We start from the raw sequence: 20,240 nt of genomic DNA, 5'->3' as shown, positions 1-20,240 counted from the left end.
AAGTGTGCAATTTTTGCTGTTTTTAATTTTGCTTTAAAGCTTACTTCGAAGATTATCGATTTCAGTTACTAAGTGAAAATGGTAATAAATATTTTTTGGAAAATGAGTTGATTAGTTCATCAACATGCAAGTGGCAGATAATTGTTTACATGGGGAAATTCAATTATAAGTGATTATATAGGGAAATGTTAACAACATTTTGACAAAAATTGTTACAAAAGGAACTGAAGTTTATGGACAGGAAGAGTGCAGAGTGCACATACACAATTTTTTTTAATACATAATATATTATCATCTCAAATCCCTGTGACCACTGCTTCCGACCCTACTAGAGTGCCCAGGGTCAGGGGAAGATCAGCTCATGTAACTAGTAGTGGTAGCCACATACTCCATTATGGATGAATCTTGGGCAGCCACTGGGGCGGAGGGCCACGTGTGGTGGGGGTGGGAGTTGCGGGGCGTTATGATGATGCTAGATGGGTGCTTGGGGAGGGTGTACAGGCATTCCCCCTACAACAAGTGTTGGCACACAGGTTGATCAATTCTCATTATAGGAGGGGGAGTCTGATCCACTTAAATGAATGGAAGGAAAAGTAGGAGCTGCAAACCTGCAAATTCCAACCATTTGAGGTGATAATATATTGGGCCCGAAATTCACTACCGCTGGAAAGCTGGTGCTCCCCCCAGCTTTTTGTGGCCATTAGCGCCGAAAGTTTTCCGTGGCTGGGCCACCCCATATGCAGCTCCAAAAGTGAACAAATGGGTTCCAGTGCTAATGAAAAATTCCAAAGTGGATTTTTCAGCGGTGTGGCTGTCTTAATTTGAGCGTTATCACCACTGAGAAATTCAGCATGCAGGTAAGGGTTTTTAATGAGCCAGCTGCTCCCTGGCCTTTTTAAAGGGCAGGGTTTGCAGCAAGGCCCTGAGGGCGGAAGGAGTTTGGAAGGATGGCTGGTGTAAGAGGTGCAAGGAGAGCCAACATGTTCACTGATATGGATCTGGAGACACTGATGGACGGTGTGGAGGACAGAAGAAGAATATTGTTTCCTGACATGGAGAGACCTGGCAGAAAGGCAGTACATAATGCATGGAGGGAGATTGCAGGGAAGGTGTCAGACACCTCCATATATGTGAGGCCGCACCCTCCCAGGAGGGTGCTGGCCAGTCTGCACCCGGCCCTTCCAGGGTTGTGATGGGGACGATGCCTCCTAGCTCTGGGGTGCCACCTCCTCCTCCTCCTCCTCTTCCTCCACCTCCTCCTCCTCAGGTGGTACTGCTGGCTCGACCTCCAGCAGCTGTCCCCTCATGATGGCCAGGTTGTGCAGCATGCAGTAGACCACGATGATTATGGAGACCCATTGAGAAGAGTACTACAAGGTGCCACCAAAGCAGTCCAGGCACCGGAACCACTGCTTAAGGATGCCTATGCACTGCTCGATGACGCACCTGGTGGCACAATGAGTGTCACTGTGTGCATGCTCTGGCGCTGTCCTGGGGTTCCACAGAGGAGTGAGCAGCCAAGTGGACAGGAGATTTTCCTTGTCCCCAAGTTGCCAACCGCAATCCTGATTCAGGCCGGTGAAGACGGCGGGCACACTGGTCTGACGTAGAATGAACGAATCATGGTTGCTGCCTCCATTGCCTGCTGCCTCTCTGCACAGTGCTGATGGTGATGCCTCCTCCTATATGCTGCCCTGCTTCTGACCAGGTGTACCAGGTGTCGCCCTCCCAACACTCCTCCCATCCTCAGGGTGAACCCTGTCAAGCTGGTCTTTGTAGCCCACAGGCCTCCACCTGAAAGTTCTACAAAAGTATGTGCAAACTGTTATATATATAAACTTGTATTTACTCTGTACAGCCATCAGAGGGCTCATCCCCTGGGGCCCCAAGGGATCCTATAATCCCTTGGGAGCACAGGTATTTAATGAGGCCTCACAGGTTGGAGAGGCACTCTGGAGACCTGCAATAAAAGACTAAGGTCACACTTTACTTTGAGCTCACAGTGTTCAGTCTGACTCTTTCTCCATACTTAACAATTGGCGACGAGATACAGATAGCGAACCCAAAGATGTAGAGAACAGTGGCCATCCTGGAGAAATTCTCGGAGGGAGATGATTGGGAAACTTTTGTGGAGCGACTCGACCAATACTTCGTAGCCAATGAGCTCGATGGGGAAGAGAATGCTGCCAAACAAAGGCCGATCCTCCTCACCGTCTGTGGGGCACCAACGTATGGTCTCATGAAGAATTTGCTCACTCCAGAGAAACCCACGGAGAAATCATACGACGATTTGTGCACACTGGTCCGAGAGCATTTGAACCTGAAGGAAAGTGTTCTGATGGCAAGGTACCGGTTCTACACCTACAAAAGGTCTGAAGGTCAGGAAGTGGCAAGTTACGTCACCGAGTTAAGACGCCTTGCAGGGCATTGCGAATTTGAAGGACATTTGGAGCACATGCTCAGAGACTTTTTCGTACTTGGCATTGGCCACGAAACCACACTTCACAAACTTTTGACTGTAGAGACCCCGACCTTGAGTAAGGCCATAGCGATAACCCAGGCGTTCATTGCCACCAGTGACAATACTAAGCAAATCTCTCAGCACACAAGTGCTGCTACAAGTACTGTGAACAAAGTGATGTTGTTTTCGAATCATAACGTACAGGGCGGGTCACACATACCTGCAGCTACATGTCCGCAGATGTCTCAGAGTCCACTATCAAGGGTGATGAATGCAAGGCCATTAACACCTTGTTGACGCTGCGGGGATGATCATCGTTTCCATTCATGCCGATTCAAAGGGTACGTTTGCAAGGAACAATGGGACACCTCCAACGAGGTGAGCTGCAAATCCTGTTAAACTTGAAAATCACCATGTTGCAGCGGAGGACAGGTCCACGGAGGATCACAATGAGCCTGAGACCGAGGAGGCAGAGGTACATGGGGTGCACACATTCACCATGAATGGTCGCCCAATAATGTTGAAGGTTGAACTAAATGGACTCCCAGTGTCAATGGAACTGGACACGGGCGTGAACCAGTCCATCATGGGCAAAAAGACTTTGGAAAGATTGTGGTGCAACAAGGCCTCAAGGCCAGTCTTAACTCCAATTCGCATGAAACTAAGAACTTACACAAAAGAACTGATTCCTGTAATCGGAAGTGCTACCGTACAGGTCTCCTACGATGGAGCGGTGCATAAGCTACCACTCTGGGTGATACCGGGCAATGGTCCCACGCTGCTCGGCAGGGTCTGGCTGGGAAAGATACGCTGGAACTGGGACGACGTCCGAGCGCTATTGTCCGCTGATGACACTTCGTGTGCCCAGGTCTTAAACAAATTTCCTTTGCTGTTTGAACCAGGCATCTGGAAATTCCAAGGAGCAAAAGTGCAGAGCCACCTAATTCCGGAGGCACCACCCATCCATCACAAGGCGAGAGCAGTACCGTACATGATGAGAGAAAGGGTAGAGATCGAGCTAGATCAGCTGCAACGAGAGGCCATCATTTCACCAATCGAATTCAACGAGTGTGCCAGTCCGATCGTTCCTGTCCTCAAGGGAGATGGCAGGGTCAGAATCTGTGCCGATTACAAAGTAACTAGCAATCGTTTCTCCTTGCAGGTCCAATACCCACTACCAAAGGCCGACAAACTCTTTGCAACGCTGGCGGGAGGCAAGACATTCACGAAGCTGGATCTGATTTCAGCCTACATGATGCAGGAACTGGAGGAATCATCAAAGGCCCTCACATACATCAACACGTACAAAGGTCTTTTTGTTTATAACAGATGCCCGTTTGGAATCCGATCAGCGGCGGCGATATTCCAGAGAAACATGGAAAGCTTACTGAAGTCGATCCCGCACACTGTGGTCTTCCAGGATGACATCTTGGTCACAGGTCGGAACATAGTCAAGCATCTGCAAGGTTTTTAATCAACTCAACCGCATGAGGCTCAGGTTAAAATGCTCGAAGTGCAGTTTCCTGGTGCCTGAAGTGGAGTTCTTGAGAAGGAGGATTGCGGCGGACGGCATCAGGCCCACCAACGTGAAGACGGATGCAATTGAGAACGCACTGAGGCCACAGAACGTGACGGAGCTGCAGTCATTTCGGGGACTCCTGAACTAATTTGGTAACTTCTTACCGGGTCTTAGCACACTGTTAGAACCACTGCAATTTTTACTATGGAAAGGGGATGAACGGGTTTGGGGTAAAAGCCAAGAAAATGCCTTTGTAAAAGCGAGAAAATTGTTATGTTCAAACAAATTGCTTGTGTTGTATGATCCATGTATGTGTTTGGTACTAGCATGTGATGCGTCGTCATATGGCGTCGGGTGTATATTGCAACAAGCTAATGATTTCGGGAATCTGCAACCGGTTGCTTATGCATCTAGGAGTCTGTCTAATGCTGAGAGAGCCTACAGCATGATTGAGAAGGAAGCGTTAGCGTGTGTCTATGGGGTAAAGAAAATTCATCAATACCTGTTTGGGCTAAAATTCGAATTGGAAACTTACCATAAGCCACTTATATCCCTGTTTTCCGAGAGTAAAGAAATAAATACCAATGAATCGGCCCGCATCCAGGGATGGGCACTCACGTTGTCCGCATACAACTACGCCATCCGCCACAGGCCAGGCACAGAAAACTGCGCCGATGCTCTCAGTAGGCTGCCATTGCCCACCATTGGGATGGAAATGGCGCAGCCCGCAGTTCTAGCCATGGTTATGGAAGCATTTGAGAGTGAGCAATCACCCGTCACTGCCCGGTAGATCAAAACCTGGACAAGCCAGGATCTCTTATTATCTCGAGTCAAAAGCTGTGTGCTTCACGGGAGCTGGTCCAGTGTCCCAGTGCAGGAAGAGATAAAGCCATAATGAAATGTCTATACAAGCAGACTGCCTTCTGTGGGGCAATCGAGTCGTGGCAGAGAAGGGCAGAGACACCTTCTTCAATGACCTCCACAGTACCCACCCAGGCATCGTAATGATGAAAGCGATAGCCAGATCCCACGTGTGGTCACCCGGTTTCGATGCGGACTTAGAGTCCTGCGTTCACAGATGTAGTACATGCTCGCAGTTAAGCAATGTACTCAGGGAAGCGCCGTTAAGTTTATGGTCTTGGCCCTCCAAACCATGGTCTATTGTACACATCGACTATGCAGGCCCGTTCAGTTTATGGTCTTGGCCCTCCAAACCGTGGTCTATTGTACACATCGACTATGCAGGCCCGTTCGTGGGTAAACTGTTCCTTGTGGTTGTAGACGCGTACTCCAAGTGGATTGAATGTGAGATAATGTCAGCTAGCACATCCGCTGCCACCACTGAAAGCCTGCGGGCCATGTTTGCCATACACGGCTTGCCCAATGTCCTGGTGAGCGACAACACGCTATGCTTTACCAGTGCTGAGTTCAAAAAATGCATGACCCGTAACGGGATCAAACATGTCACATCTGCCCCATTTAAACCAGCATCCAATGGTCAGGCAGAGAGAGCAGTGCAAATCATCAAGCAAAGCTTGAAGAGGGTAACTGAAGGTTCGCTGCAGACTCGCCTATCCCGAGTCCTGCTTAGCTACCACACGAGACCCCACTCGCTCACTGGGATCCCACTCGCTGAACTGCTCATGAAAAGAGCATTTTAAGACAAGGCTCTCATTAGTTCACCCTGATCTACATGAACAGGTAGAGAGTAGGCGGCTTCAACAAAGTCATACCATGATAGTGTAAATGTGTCACGCGAGATTGAAATCAGTGATCCTGTATTTGTATTAAATTATGGACAAAGTCTGAAGTGGCTTCCCGGCACTGTCGTGGCCAAAGAGGGAAGCAGGGTGTTTCGGGTCAAACTTTCAAATGGACTCATTCACCGGAAACACTTGGACCAAATCAAACTCAGATTTACGGACTATCCTGAGCAACCCACCTTGGACCCTACCTTTTTTGATCCCCCAATATACACACCAGTGTCAACTGGCATCACGGTTGACCACGAAACAGAACCCATCATCCACAGCAGCCCAGCAGGGCCCAACACACCAGGCAGCCCAGCAAGGCCAGCCACACAGCAGCCCAGCGAGGGCCCAACAAATGATTCAACAACACCAGTTTTCACACCGATATGATCAACCAGGGCAAGAAGGGCCCCAGATCAACCCACATTGTAAATAGTTACAATATAGACTTTCGGGGGGGGGGGGCGCGGAGTGTTGTTACATATGTTAACTTGTATTTACTCTGTACAGTCACTAGAGGGCTTATCCCCTGGTGTCTTAAGGGATCCCATAATCCCTTGGGAGCACAGGTATTTAAGGAGGCTTCACAGGTTGGAGAGTCACTCTGGAGACCTTTACTTTGAGCTCACAGTTTTCAATCTGACTCTTTCTCCATACTTAACACAAACCTCTGAGCAGCACTCATCAGGTTGAATGGAGCCAAAACAATTAATAAAACTATTAAAAGATAAAGACAGTGGATGCTGTTATCTTAAATAAAAATACTAAAATTAATAAAACTATTTCCCTACCAAAGGGCCCGATTGCGGCAACACTCCAGCGGTGTCCCGTTCGAGCACAACTCGAATACCTCGCGGATGCACTGCTGGGAAAAGGCTTACCTTTTAAGAGCTGAAAATCCCTGTCCTTGCCGCTTTCTAGCAGCCCGCAAGCTGCAAAGCTCTCCGTGGAATTTCACCTTGATAGCGACTTCACCGCGCCATTTCTGGCGGAAGTGCACACCGCTCAAATCCCCCCTAAGCTGAATATGGCTCGGGGAGGGAAAATCATCTGATTGCGGCGGCTGATCGATTTTTTTTGGTCGCCCGCCCGCCCAACTCCGCGGTAGCCATCCCCATTTCGGCCCCATTATGTAGAAAAAAAAATTGTGTATGTGCACTCTTCCTGTCCAAAAACTTCAGTTCCTTTTGCAACAATGTTTGTCAAATTTGTCAAAATTTTATATCAACATTTCCCTATATAATCACATTTTCTGTGAGTTGGGAACACCCAATCCAGGAATCAGCCTTATATTCATTTCCATTGTGCTATTCTCAAACAATAACTACTTGTACTGATACTTCAAAATACAGCACTTCATATTCAAAAGTAAGAGAGAAGTAAAATCTAATCGAAGTGTGATGTCACAGCCAAGAGGGAAAGTGATTGGTTGGTTGAGTGGTGAGTAGTTTTCTTTTTCTTTTCTTTTTTCTTATTCTTAGCAGTAAGAAACGTTTGCCATTGTTGCCAAATTAAGTAATTTAAGGGTTACATCATGGCAGGAAAGGCCAGACCCGTGTCATGTTCCTCCTGTGCTATGTGGGAAGTCAGGGACATTTCCAGTGTCCCTGATGACTACATGTGCAGGAAATGTATCCAGCTGCAGCTCCTGACAGACCGCAATGCGGCACTGGAGCTGCACATGGATTCACTTTGGAGCATCCACGATGCTGAGGATGTTGTGAATAGCACATTTAGTGAGTTGGTCACACCGCAGGCAAAGGCTACTCAGGCAGATAGGGAATGGGTGACCATCAGAAAGAGCAGTGGAAGGAAGGTAGTGCAGGGGTCCCCTGCGGTCACCTTCCTCCAAAACAGATACACCATTTTGGGTAATGTTGGGGGAGATGACTCACCAGGGGAAGGCAGCAGCAGCCAAGTTCATGGCACCATGGGTGGCTCTGCTGCATGGAAGGGCAGGAAAAAGAGTGGGAGAGCTATAGTGATAGGGGATTCTATTGTAAGGGGAATAGATAGGCATTTCTATGGTCACAATCAAGACTCCAGGGTGGTATGGTGCCACCCTAGTGCAAGGGTCAAGAATGTCTCAGAGTGGCTGCAGCGCATTCTGGAGGAGGAGGGTGAACAGCCAGCTGTCGTGGTACATATAGGTACCAACGATATAGGTAAAAAAGGGGATGAGGTCCTACACGCTGAGTTTAGGGAGCGAGGAGTTAAATTAAAAAGTAGGACCTCAAAGGTAGTAATCTCAGGATTGCTAGAAATGCCACGTGCTAGTCAGAGTAGGAATGGCATGATAGCTAAGATGAATATGTGGCTTGAGGAGTGGTGCAGGAAGGAGGGATTCAAATTCCTGGGACATTGGAACCAGTTCTGGGGGAGGTGAGAGCAGTACAAGCCGAACGGTCTGCACCTAGGCAGGACTGGAACCAATGTCCAAGGGGGAGTGTTTGCTACTGCTATTGGGGAGGGGTTAAACTAATATGGCAGGGGGATGGGAACCTATGCAGGGAGACAGAGGGAAGTAAAATGGGGGCAGAAGCAAAAGATAGAAAGAAGAAAAGTAAAAGTGGAGGGCAGAGAAACCCAAGGTAAAAATCAAAAAGGGCCACATTACAGCAACATTTTAAAGGAACAAAGTGTGTTAAAAAGACAAGCCTGAAGGCTCTGTGCCTCAATGTGAGGAATATTCATAATAAGGTGGATGAATTAACTGTGCAGGCAGCTATTAACGAATATGATATAATTGGGATTACTGAGACATGGCTCCAGGGTGACCAAGGCTGGGAACTCAACATCCAGGGGTATTCAACATTCAGGAAGGATAGACAGAAAGGAAAAGGAGGTGGGGTAGCGTTGCTGGTTGAAGAGGAAATTAACACAATAGTAAGGAAGGACATTAGCTTGGATGATGTGGAATCTGTATGGGTAGAGCTGCGGAATACCAAAGGGCAGAAAACGCTAGTGGGAGTTGTGTACAGACCACTAAACAGTAGTAGTGAGGTTGGGGACAGCATCAAACAAGAAATTAGGGATGTGTGCAATAAAGATACAGCAGTTATCATGGGTGACTTTAATCTACATCTAGATTGGGCTAACCAAACTGGTAGCAATAGGGTGGAGGAGGATTTCCTGGAGTGTATTAGGAATGTTTTTCCAGACCAATATGTTGAGGAACCAACTGGAAGGCTGGCCATCCTAGACTGGGTGATGTGTAATGAGAAAGGAATAATTAGCAATCTTGTTGTGCGAGGTCACTTGGGGAAGAGTGACCATAATATGGTAGAATTATTTATTAAGATGGAGAGTGACACAGTTAATTCAGAGACTAGGGTCCTGAACTTAAGGAAAGGTAACTTCGATGGTATGAGACGTGAATTGGCTAGAATAGACTGGCAAATGATACTTAAAGGGTTGACGGTGGATAGGCAATGGCAAACATTTAAAGATCACATGGATAAACTTCAACAATTGCACATCCCTGTCTGGAGTAAAAACAAAACGGGGAAGGTGGCTCAACCATGGCTAACATATGAAATTAGGGATAGTGTTAAATCCAAGGAAGAGGCATATAAATTGGCCAGAAAAAGCAGAAAACCTGAGGACTGGGAGAAATTTAGAATTCAGCAGAGGAGGACTAAGGGTTTAATTAGGAGGGGAAAAATAAAGTATGAGAGGAAGCTTGCTGGGAACATAAAAACTGACTACAAAAGCTTCTATCGATATGTGTAGAGAAAAAGATTAGTGAAGACAAGCATAGGTCCCTTGTAGTCAGAATCAGGTGCATCTATAATGGGGAACAAAGAAATGGCAGACCAATTGAACAAATACTTTGGTTCTGTCTTCACAAAGGAAGAAAAAAATAACCTTCCGGAAATACGAGAGGACCAAGCGTCTATCGAGAAGGAGGAACTGAAGGAAATCCTTATTAGTCAGGAAATTGTGTTAGGGAAATTGATGGGATTGAAGGCCGATAAATCCCCGGGCCTGATAGTTTGCATCCCAGAGTACTTAAGGAAGTGGCCCTAGAAATAGTGGATGCATTGGTGATCATTTTCTAACAGTCTATCGACTCTGGATCAGTTCCTATGGACTGGAGGGTAGCTAATGTAACACCACTTTTTAAAAAAGAATGGAGAGAGAAACGGGGAATCATAGACCGGTTAGCCTGACATCAGTAGTGGGGAAAATGTTGGAATCAATCATTAAAGATGTAATAGCAGCACATTTGGAAAGCAGTGACAAGATCGGACCAAGTCAGCATGGATTTATGAAAGGCAAATCATGCTTGACAAATCTTCTAGAATTTTTTGAGGATGTAACTAGTAGAGTGGACATGGGAGAACCAGTGGATGTGGTGTATTTGGACTTTCAAAAGGCTTTTGACAAGGTCCCACACAAGAGATTGGTGTGCAAAATTAATGCACATGGTATTGGGGGTAATGTATTGACGTGGATAGAGAACTAGTTGGCAGACAGGAAGCAGAGAGACGGGATAAATGGGTCCTTTTCAGAATGGCAGGCGGTGACTAGAGGAGTGCCGCAAGGCTCAGTGCTGGGACCCCAGCTCTTTACAATATACATTAATGATTTAGATGAAGGAATTGAGTGTAACATCTCCAAGTTTGCAGATGACACTAAACTGGGTGGCGGTGTGAGCTGTGAGGAGGACGCTAAGAGGCTGCAGGGTGACTTGGACAGGTTAGGTGAGTGGGCAAAAGCATGGCAGATGCAGTATAACGTGGATAAATGTGAGGTTATCCATTTTGGCGGCGAAAACACGAAGGCAGAATATTATCTGAATGGTGGCAGATTAGGAAAAGGTGAGGTGCAACGAGACCTGGGTGTCATGGTTCATCAGTCATTGAAAGTTGGCATGCAGGTACAGCAGGTGTTGAAGAAGGCAAATGGTATTTTGGCCTTCGTAGCTAGGGGATTTGAGTATCGGAGCAGGGAGGTCTTACTACAGTTGTACAGGGCCTTGGTGAGGCCTCACCTGGAATATTGTGTTCAATTTTGTTCTCCTAATCTGAGGAAGGATGTTCTTGCTATTGAGGGAGTGCAGCAAAGGTTCACCAGACTGATTCCCGGGATGGCTGGACTGACATATGAGGAGAGACTGGATCAACTGGGCCTTTAATCACTGGAGTTTAGAAGGATGAGAGGGAATCTCATAGAAACATATAAGATTCTGACGGGACTGGACAGGTTAGATGCGGGAAGAATGTTCCCGATGTTGGGGAAGTCCAGAACCAGGGGACATAGTCTTAGGATAAGGGGTAGGCCATTTAGGACTGAGATGAGGATAAACTTCTTCACTCAGAGAGTTGTTAACCTGTGGAATTCTCTGCCGCAGAGAGTTGTTGATGCCAGTTGATTGGATATATTCAAGAGGGAGTTAGATATAGCCCTTATGGCTAAAGATATCAAGGAGTATGGAGAGAATGCAGGAAAGGGGTACTGACTGAATGATCAGCCATGATCTTATTGAATGGGGTGCAGGCTCAAAGGGCCGAATGGCCTACTCCTGCACCTATTTTCTATGTTTCTATGTTTCTATGTCCCATTCCCCTGCTCTTTCCCCATATCTCAGCAATTTTTTTCTCCTTTAAGTGTTTATCAAATTCCCTTTTAAATCTGTATCCACCCTAAATACTAAACGCTAACCACTCGTTGCATAAAACATGTTCCTCATGTCGCCTTTGGTTCTTTTGCCAATCACCTTAAATCTTTGCCATCTGGTTTGCAACCCTTCAGCCATTGGGAAAAGGTTTGTCTTTATTTACTCTACCTCTATCAAATCTCCCCTTAATAGTGGGATCTAGCAGAGTGATCAGTTGCAGCTGAGGAATATGCTGAAAAATTGAAGTAACAGATTCAGAGAATTTTTCATTGCCACAACCATCATCCCCTTTGAATAGCGCTCCCCAAGTTCCCGGCCTCCCTAACAACAACTCCCGGCGGTGCTGCAGGAGGCGGAACCGAAGTTCAGGTCTGGGGCGCTACCGGGACAATGCACAGCATGATGATGTCACAATCTCCGTGTGCAGGAGATTGTGATGCTCGGGTTAACACCGCCGCAAACCTCGACGGGAATTTCGTGGGTGTCGGAATTTTTGCTGCGCCTGGTCGCAAATCCGGTAGTGTTATATCCTCCTGGACTCACCAATGGGAGGCGCAAAGGAAGCTCATTTCTAGGCTTTGGATTCCCTTTTATGTTAGCTGCCAATCTATTCTTGTACTGTCTCTTTGTCCCTCCTATTGCCTTTTTCACTTCTCCTCCTGTCATTTTTATATTCAGCCGGATTCTTCCTTCTTTTATCAAGTTGGCATCTATCATATGACCCCTTTTTTCTGCTCCATCCTACTCTCTAACTCTTTCATCATCAAGGGAGCTCTGGTTTTAGTTTCCCACCTTTTCTTCCTTGTGGAAATGTACCAAGACTATACCCGAACCATTCCTTCTTTTAAGGCCGTCCATTGCTCCTTTACATTTTTGCCAGCTAGGATTTGACTAGAATTTACCTGGGCCAGATCCCTCCTCAATTTGCTGAAATTAATTCTCCTCCAGTTAAGTATTTTTATTGTAGATTGCACCTCATCTTTCTCCATAGCTACTCTAAACCTTACGATGTTACGGTCACTATACCTAAGATGATCCTCGACAGTAACATTGACTTGACCCACTTCATTCCCCAGGACTGGATCCAGCAATGCCACCTTCCTCGTTGAGCAGAAAACATACTGATCAAGAGAATTTTTCTGAACATACCTCATAAATTCTTCACCCTCTCTGCCCTTAACACAATCACTACCCCATTCAATATTGGGATAGTTAAGAACATAAGAACATAAAAAATGGCAGCAGGAATAGGTCAACGGCCCTTCGAGCCTGTTCCGCCATTCAATAAGCTCATGACTAATCTTCGACCTCAACTCTACTTTCCTGCCTGATCCCCATATCCCTTGATTCTCCTAGAGTTCAAAAATCTATCTTGAATATACTCAATGATTCAGCATCCACAGCCCTTTGGAGTAGAGAATTCAAAACATTCACAACCCCTTGAGTGAAGAAATTCCTCCTCATCTCAGTATTAAATGGCCGACCCCTTATCCAGAGACTATGACCCCTATTTCTAGACTCTCCAACCAGGGGAAATAATCTCTCAACATCTCCCTTGTCAATCCCCTTCAGAATCTTATGTTTAAAATCTGCCATTTTCACTGCTCTATAGTTCTTGTACCCCTCAGTAATGTATTTGCAAATCTGTTCCTCTATTTTCTTCCCAGTCTTTGGTCACGTATAAAATATGGCAAGTAGTGAAACAGTTCTCCTATTGTTTCTTACCTCCATCCAAATGGATTCTGTCTTTGACCCCTCAAGGATATTCTCGCTTTCTTGCACTTAATATTTTCCTTAATCAAAATGCTACCCCTTCTCATTTTTTTCTTCCCCAGCTTTCCTGAATACCTTCTACCCAGGAATAATAAGCAGCCAGTCCTCCCCTTTTTTGAGCCAGTTGTCGCCATTACATCATATCCCCACGTAGCTATTTAGACCTGCAGCTCAACAAACTTATTAACCAAACTTGTGCATTTACACACATGCACTCTTAACCTAACATAGATGTCTTTTTATTTTCTATGATTCCACCTATGTATCCGGACGGTTCGTTTCACTCCTGAAGCCTTGGAACAAGTTTTCCACCTCCTTCAGGATAAACTGCAGAGCTAATATGACACTTACTGCACAGAAGTAGCTACTGAATTTAATTTATTTGTCACTGGATCATTCCTAGGAGTTAGTGGTGACTTTAGACAAGGAAGCCAGGATGATGTGTGAGCAGATTATCAATTTTTGTTGAATTTCTGGTTTTCCCAAAGTTGTTGGGCCAATCGACTGCAGGCATGTGGTGATATGTGACCCCACTATAATAATTCCTTGAATGTACAACTGGTGTGTGACTACAGCTTCCTTCATGTTAATGCCAAGTTTTCAGGGATCTACCATGATTCCTTTAGCCTGAGGCTCTCAAGTGTCCCTGCTCTTTTTCATGATCAAGGGCAAGTGACTAGATGGCTACCTGATCATAAAGGTTATGCAATACGTTCCTGGCTCATTGCTCCACTAGATTGGACCACGAGTGCAGCAAAGGAGCTTTATAATATCTAAACTAGAGCCAAGATCAAGCAAGATTTTGATCTGTTGAAATGACCATTCAGGTGACTCTTTGCTCCTCGCACAGTGTCCTAAATAAATCTGCGAGTGTACAGAGGAAAAGTTAGACATTTGGGTTTTGAAATTGGTCTTTAGCAGCAGCGCTGCAAAATGGGCAACAATGAATCAAGAGCCTAGTTTCCACCCTGAAAATCAGGTGGGCTATAAAACGAGCTACAGTTTTGCGAATGTCTGTTTTGTGATACTGCCCAAGGCCGATTTCAATCCACTTGTCATGGAAAGCTTTCTTATCAATGTATTCAGAACTGGATTTTTCTTTTAGCCAGTTCTCACAAGAACAACTGATATAGTTGAATACAAAGTAATCTTATTTGTTATTACAAAATGTAATATTTTCAGTCTGCATAATATTTTTAAGTGTTGACTATTTACAGGAACAAGAATAAATACCTTCTTCATCTATTGACAGTCCTCCCCTCACAATTTCCTTGGATCTAAATGGAACGCCCACATTTTTTCTATTGCTAAAGTTACCTCCAAGAAGCTCAGTTTCCTTTCATATCAAACACTTCTTTCCCTTCAAAAGCTCGTAACTCTAGAAAGCCCTATAAACTTTGAATATTACTCCCATATTAAGGCTCTTCCAGCATGTATCTCATAATCCTGGACTGGAAGCAAGAAAAAAGCTTATAAAGGTAATCACTTTATAACTTCCAGCATTCAATCTGCACTCTGTTTCTTTGTCACAAACATTATTGTCTTTCTCTGTTTTAACAAGGCTATTTACATTAACACTCCTTTGAATTTTCATTTATTGTTCTTTGTAAGATGCTATCCTGCACGCTCTTTTCCCTCTCTACACGCTCACTGTATTGAAATCTAGACTCATTGCAGCATCTTGTGCTCTAACTCATTCTTTACTTTATTCATTCCTGCGATGTGTGCGCGCTGGCAAGGCCAGCATTTATTGTCCATCCCTAATTGCCCTTGAGAAGGTGCTGGTGAACTGTCTTCTTGAACTGCTGTAGTCCATGTGGTGAAGGTACTCCCACAGTGCTGTTAGGGAGGGAGTTCCAGGATTTTGACCCACCGACGATGAAGGAATAGCGATATATTTCCAAGTCAGGATGGTGCATAACCTGGATGGGAACTTGCAGGTGATTGTGCTCCCATGCATCTGCTGCCCTTGTCCTTCTAGGTGGTAGAGATCGCGTGTTTAGGAGGTGCTGCTGAAGAACCCTTGGCGAGTTGCTACAGTGCACCTTGTAGATGGTACACGCAGCAGCCACAGTGCACCAGTGGTGCAGGGAGTAAATGTTTCAGGTGGTGGATGGGCTGCCAATCTAGTGGGCTGCTTTGTCCTGGGTGGTGTCGAGCTTCTGTAGTGTTGTTGGAGCCGGTAAGTGAAGAGTATTCCATCACACTCATGACTTGTGCCTTGTCGATGGTGGAAAGGCTTTGGGGAGCCAGGAAGTGAGTCACTTGCCACAGAATATCTGTGCCCTGACCTGCTCTTTTAGCCACAGTATTTATGTGGCTGGTCCAGTTAAGTTTCTGGTCAATGGTGACCCCCCCAGGATATTGATGGTGGGGGATTCGATGATGGTAATGCTGTTGCATGTCAAGCAGAGGTGGTTTGACTCTCGTTTGTTGGAAATAGTCATTGCCTGGCATTTGTGTGGCACGAATGTTACTTGCCACTTATCGTCAGCCCAAGTCTGAATGTCGTCCAGGTCTTGCTGCATTCAGGCATGGACTGCTTAATTATCTGAGGAGTTGCAAATGGAACTGAACACTGTGCAATCATCAGCGAACATCCTCACTTATGACCTTATGTTGGAGGGAAGGTCATTGATAAAGCAGCTGAAGATGTTTGGGCCTAGGCTACTGCCCTGTGGAACTCCTGCAGCGATGGTTAACAAAAAGCTAGCAATCTCTGATGTTAGCTGGAGTGTGAAGCCCCAAAATGGCAGTGCTGGCATCAAGTCCACATTACACGCTGACTGACATCATGATCTGCCTGCTCGGCATACTTGCAACAAGCATTCACTGCATGTGCGCTAATGCCCTCACCAATATGATGTCCGGCACAATTCAGCCCACAAGTGTGCGCACGTGCTGTGGTTGCCATTTTGGATCTCTAAGGACTCCCTTAGCACTGAAGAAACAGGCGCTATGGATCCAAGTTGCACTGGGAAACCATCCATATTAACAACAACAGCCTTCAGCTGCCTAGGAGCAAAGCTCTAGAATTACCTCCCTAACCCTCTCCACTTTTGTACCTCTCTCTCTCCTCCTTTAAGACACTTGTCAAAACCTACTTCTTTGAACAAGCTTTTGGTCATCTGTCCTACTATCTCTTATGTGGTTCGGTGTCCAATTTTAATTGATAATGCTCCTGTGAAGTGCCTTGAGATGTTTTACTATGTTAAAGGCACTACATAAATGCAAGTTGTTGTTGTTTTATAGTACTAAAGTTCAAAGGCTAAAAACAATATTTTAAGTAAAACATGATTTTCAGTGCTTTTTGGAATGTTGCAGTACAGGATATGAATCTCCTGAAATCAGCTTATAGGAATATGATCAGTAAGTACAGCTGTGAACTTCATAGAAAAGCAGAGTCAAAGAAGGTTTGCCCCATAAACCTGTTTCTGAAATGAATCAATACAGAAAACATAAGTCATTATATGAGAAACTAGAAGTCTAGTAACTTATTAAAGCTAACATAGCTCATGAACAAAAAATGTTTTTATATCATGGTGTACCTCAGAGATAATCTTCTGTATGGAATAATTTGGTTACTATAGACAGCTGTATTTATTTATAATAGATACTTATAGGGACTAGAATGTATCTCTGCCAGCCTTCACTTAATGTAATCTATTATGTATTGGATCAAGATATATTCTGTATTCTGTCCTTTGAATCATTGTAAATATATGGTGTGTTTATGAATTGTCCCCATGAGACTGAAATAATTGAATAAATCGCTATTAACCAGTAATAGAATTGAACCTAATCCTGTTTAAAAATCATACCAAACTATAAGCACTCCGCTTATGTGGGTATGAGTAGCATTTTAAAATTATTTCTGTGTTATTTCAGGCACAGCACTATTATTGTGAGAACCTCCATAGGATTACTCATATAGAATCTTTGCATTGAATGCATAAACCACAGATCAATTTTGGTATATACAATAAATGTTTAAGGGAAGTTGAATCCTAGTGCAACTCCAAGTGCTCAATTTCTGTCTCTGATGATAGATTCTGGTAACCGATGTTAAACTGATGAGTCTGTAGTTACTTGGCTTCTCCTTCCCTTCCTTCTTAAATAATGGAGTGACATTTGCAATTTTATAATCCAAAAACACAATTCCTGAATATAGAGAGCTTTAGAATATTATGACGAATGCATGTACAATTTCATCACCTATTTCTTTAAATACCCTGGGGTGGAAACAATCAGGTTCTGGGGTTTCGTCCATCACAAGTACCATTATTTTCTCCATTATCAATTTTATACTTATAATAAATCCATTGAGTTTTTTCACTTATTGTTAGGTTATCTTGTTTGACTGGTATTTTGTCCTCTTCCTTGGCTATGAAAACAGATATTTATTTAACAAGTCTGCCATTCCTTATGATATATTATAGTTTCACCTACATCCATCTTTAATAGGTCCACATTCCCTTTTACTATTCTCTTTCTGTTAATATATTATATAAATTTTTAATGTTAGCTTTGATATCTCTTGCACATTTTTTTCTTCATATTGCCTTTTTTTGCATCTCCTATTACTTTCTTTGTATCCCTTTGTTGCTCTTTATAGCTCCCCCAGTCTGCTGCATTTGCATTTTCCCTTGCATGTGTGTAGCCTTTTCTTTTAGCTTGATACTATCTCTTACCTCATTTGTTGACCAGGGATGCTGAACTAACAAGCCTACAGGATGTTGGGTTCAACTTGGAGGCAGGGCTACAAAGAACATTTCTAGCAACAGCCTGAAATTGTTGTCCTTGTAAAATTGATTATTTTACAATTTTGCTGTTTCAGTGGTGAGTTGCCCAGTGCCGCATCTCCCTCTTCCTCTCTTCTGGTGTCCAAGATGCATTCATAATGGCACAGGCACCTGGCATTTAAATTAGTTGACCTCCTCCAGGGTATGTTGGTGGATAAGGTGGATAAGGTGTTGAAATTACTTTGATTTTCGGTACAATTTACAAATCTTGATTGCTCTTATTTAAGCCTTGTCTTTCTCAGTAATTATTAATTTTATTCCACATTATTGCTTCCCAATGTTTTCCACTACTGGTTAGGCTGACTGCTCTATGCTACATTATTCAGCCCTTGCTCCCTGTTTGAACAGAAATATTACATTTGCAATCCTTCAGTTCTCCAACACAAATTCCATGTCCAAGGATGTTAAGCTGTAATTAGAATGATTTATTGGCTACCGCGGTCTCCTGGAGGAAGTTATCGAATAATATAACACAGAAGGAGGCCATTCGGCCCATCGTGCCCGTTCCAGCTCTTTGAAAGAGCTATCCAATTAGTTCCACCCCATTAACTATAGCTCTGAACATTAAAAGTATTATTCAATTCCCCGTTGAATCTTATTAAATCTGCTCCCACCACCATATCATCACTGCATTTCAGATCATAACAGCACACTGCATAAAACAAATTTCCTCGTGTCACCTCTGGTTCTTTTCCAAATACCTTGTGTGTCCTCTGGTTACTGACCTTTCTGCCACTGGAAACAATTTCTCGTTATTTTCTCCAGCAAAACCCTTCATGACTTTGAACACCTTTTCCATATCTTCCCTATGAGGCTCGCCTTAAACAAGTTGCATGAAGTGATAAACTTAGCTACAAGATTACATTCCCTTCTTGTTCACTTTATTAAAACAAAAATGAACACTCACAACACAATTTCAATTTAACTACAGAGGTTACCAAAACGGATTAATTACATTTACTCTACAATTCAGTAGCGAAGTACTTATAACCTTTGTTTGGACTATACTGCACCCAGAATCAAGAAGTGAGTGGCTCCTTGATCTCTGGAGGGTTTCCCATGCACGTCTGAGCTCTTCTTCCTCGGAAATGGTTTCTTCGTCTCCACTGTCAGTTAAAAACTTAGGTGGAGCCAAAGGTCTCCTTATATCCACCCACTTTGTCACTGCTTGTTTCTTGGTTTCCCTGCATTGTTGTTCGAATCTGCCAATCCCATCCTGTCTCCAGGTATGTACTCTCTTTTCATTGTTGACACAGCCTCAGCCAGTGTGGCTTCGGGGTTCTTAGGATCGCAATCTGTCATTTCTACATCTAACATTGTTTAAATCTGTTTTTGGTTCAACACTTGTTTCCTTACAAAGAATGGGGCTGAAATTCAGGTGTGCCACAAAGCTGGAGCACCTATGATTTTTTTTAGCGGCACTTACCTCTGGGATCTTTGATGTGGTTGTAAGAGCCATTTTCAGGACTTTGTAATGTTTTCAAATCCCAGAGGAAATGAGTCATAATGGGGGTGGGCCATAGATGGAAAGCCAGACTGAGTGGCTGAATATAGGTCGGACAGAGACTCCGCCATTGTCAATCAGTGGTGGAGTAGTGGTGATGTCACAGCACGTGTGCATCACCACGCTCTCTCCCCTCTGTTAAAGTGGAGAGATTCTGTCATTTTTAATCTTCAGCCACTGGGCCACTAGGGAGGGATTCAGCTGGGCCAGCGGCCTAGAACCCAAGAGGGGGTGGCAGGTTGCTGGCACCCTGGCTAAACCTGGGGGGCAGTATTTTGCTGGCCGATCGAGAAGTCAGCCGGCAAAAATGTTTTACATGCCGGCCGCGGCAGTGGGCCCTCCCCTTTCAGGACCGCCATGCTGCTGGGCTGCTCACATTCTTCAGAGGGTGCACTGACTGAAAAACCTGTCGGGGGCACTGTGCAGTGGGAGATCGACGAGTTCAGCTGAATTTAGGGAGGTAAGTACTTTTCTTTATTAAAACTGGCGGTGCACTAACTGATGACTTGCTTTCGGTGGTCATCAGAATCGGGCGGGATCGGGTCCAGGCCGAAAAATCCCCCACCTGAATTTCGGCCCCAATGTCTCTTGTTCAACATAGTTGAGCACACCATGATGCAACAGTATGCTATTATTTAACATTTCCCTTCAGTTGTTTTATTCTATCAATCTCTATGCTCCTTAACCTTCTCCACTCCAAGGAAAACAACCCCAGTTTCTCTAGTCTCTCCACATAACTGAAATCTTGCTTCTTTGGTATAATTCTAGTAAATCTCCTCTGCAACCTTTCTAAGGCCTTGACATCTA

The sequence above is a fragment of the Pristiophorus japonicus genome, chromosome 9, assembly GCF_044704955.1.
Source record: "Pristiophorus japonicus isolate sPriJap1 chromosome 9, sPriJap1.hap1, whole genome shotgun sequence".
Taxonomy (NCBI): Eukaryota; Metazoa; Chordata; class Chondrichthyes; family Pristiophoridae; genus Pristiophorus; species Pristiophorus japonicus.
The sequence above is the reverse complement of the archived record's forward strand: the minus strand, read 5'-3'. Positions refer to the sequence as shown.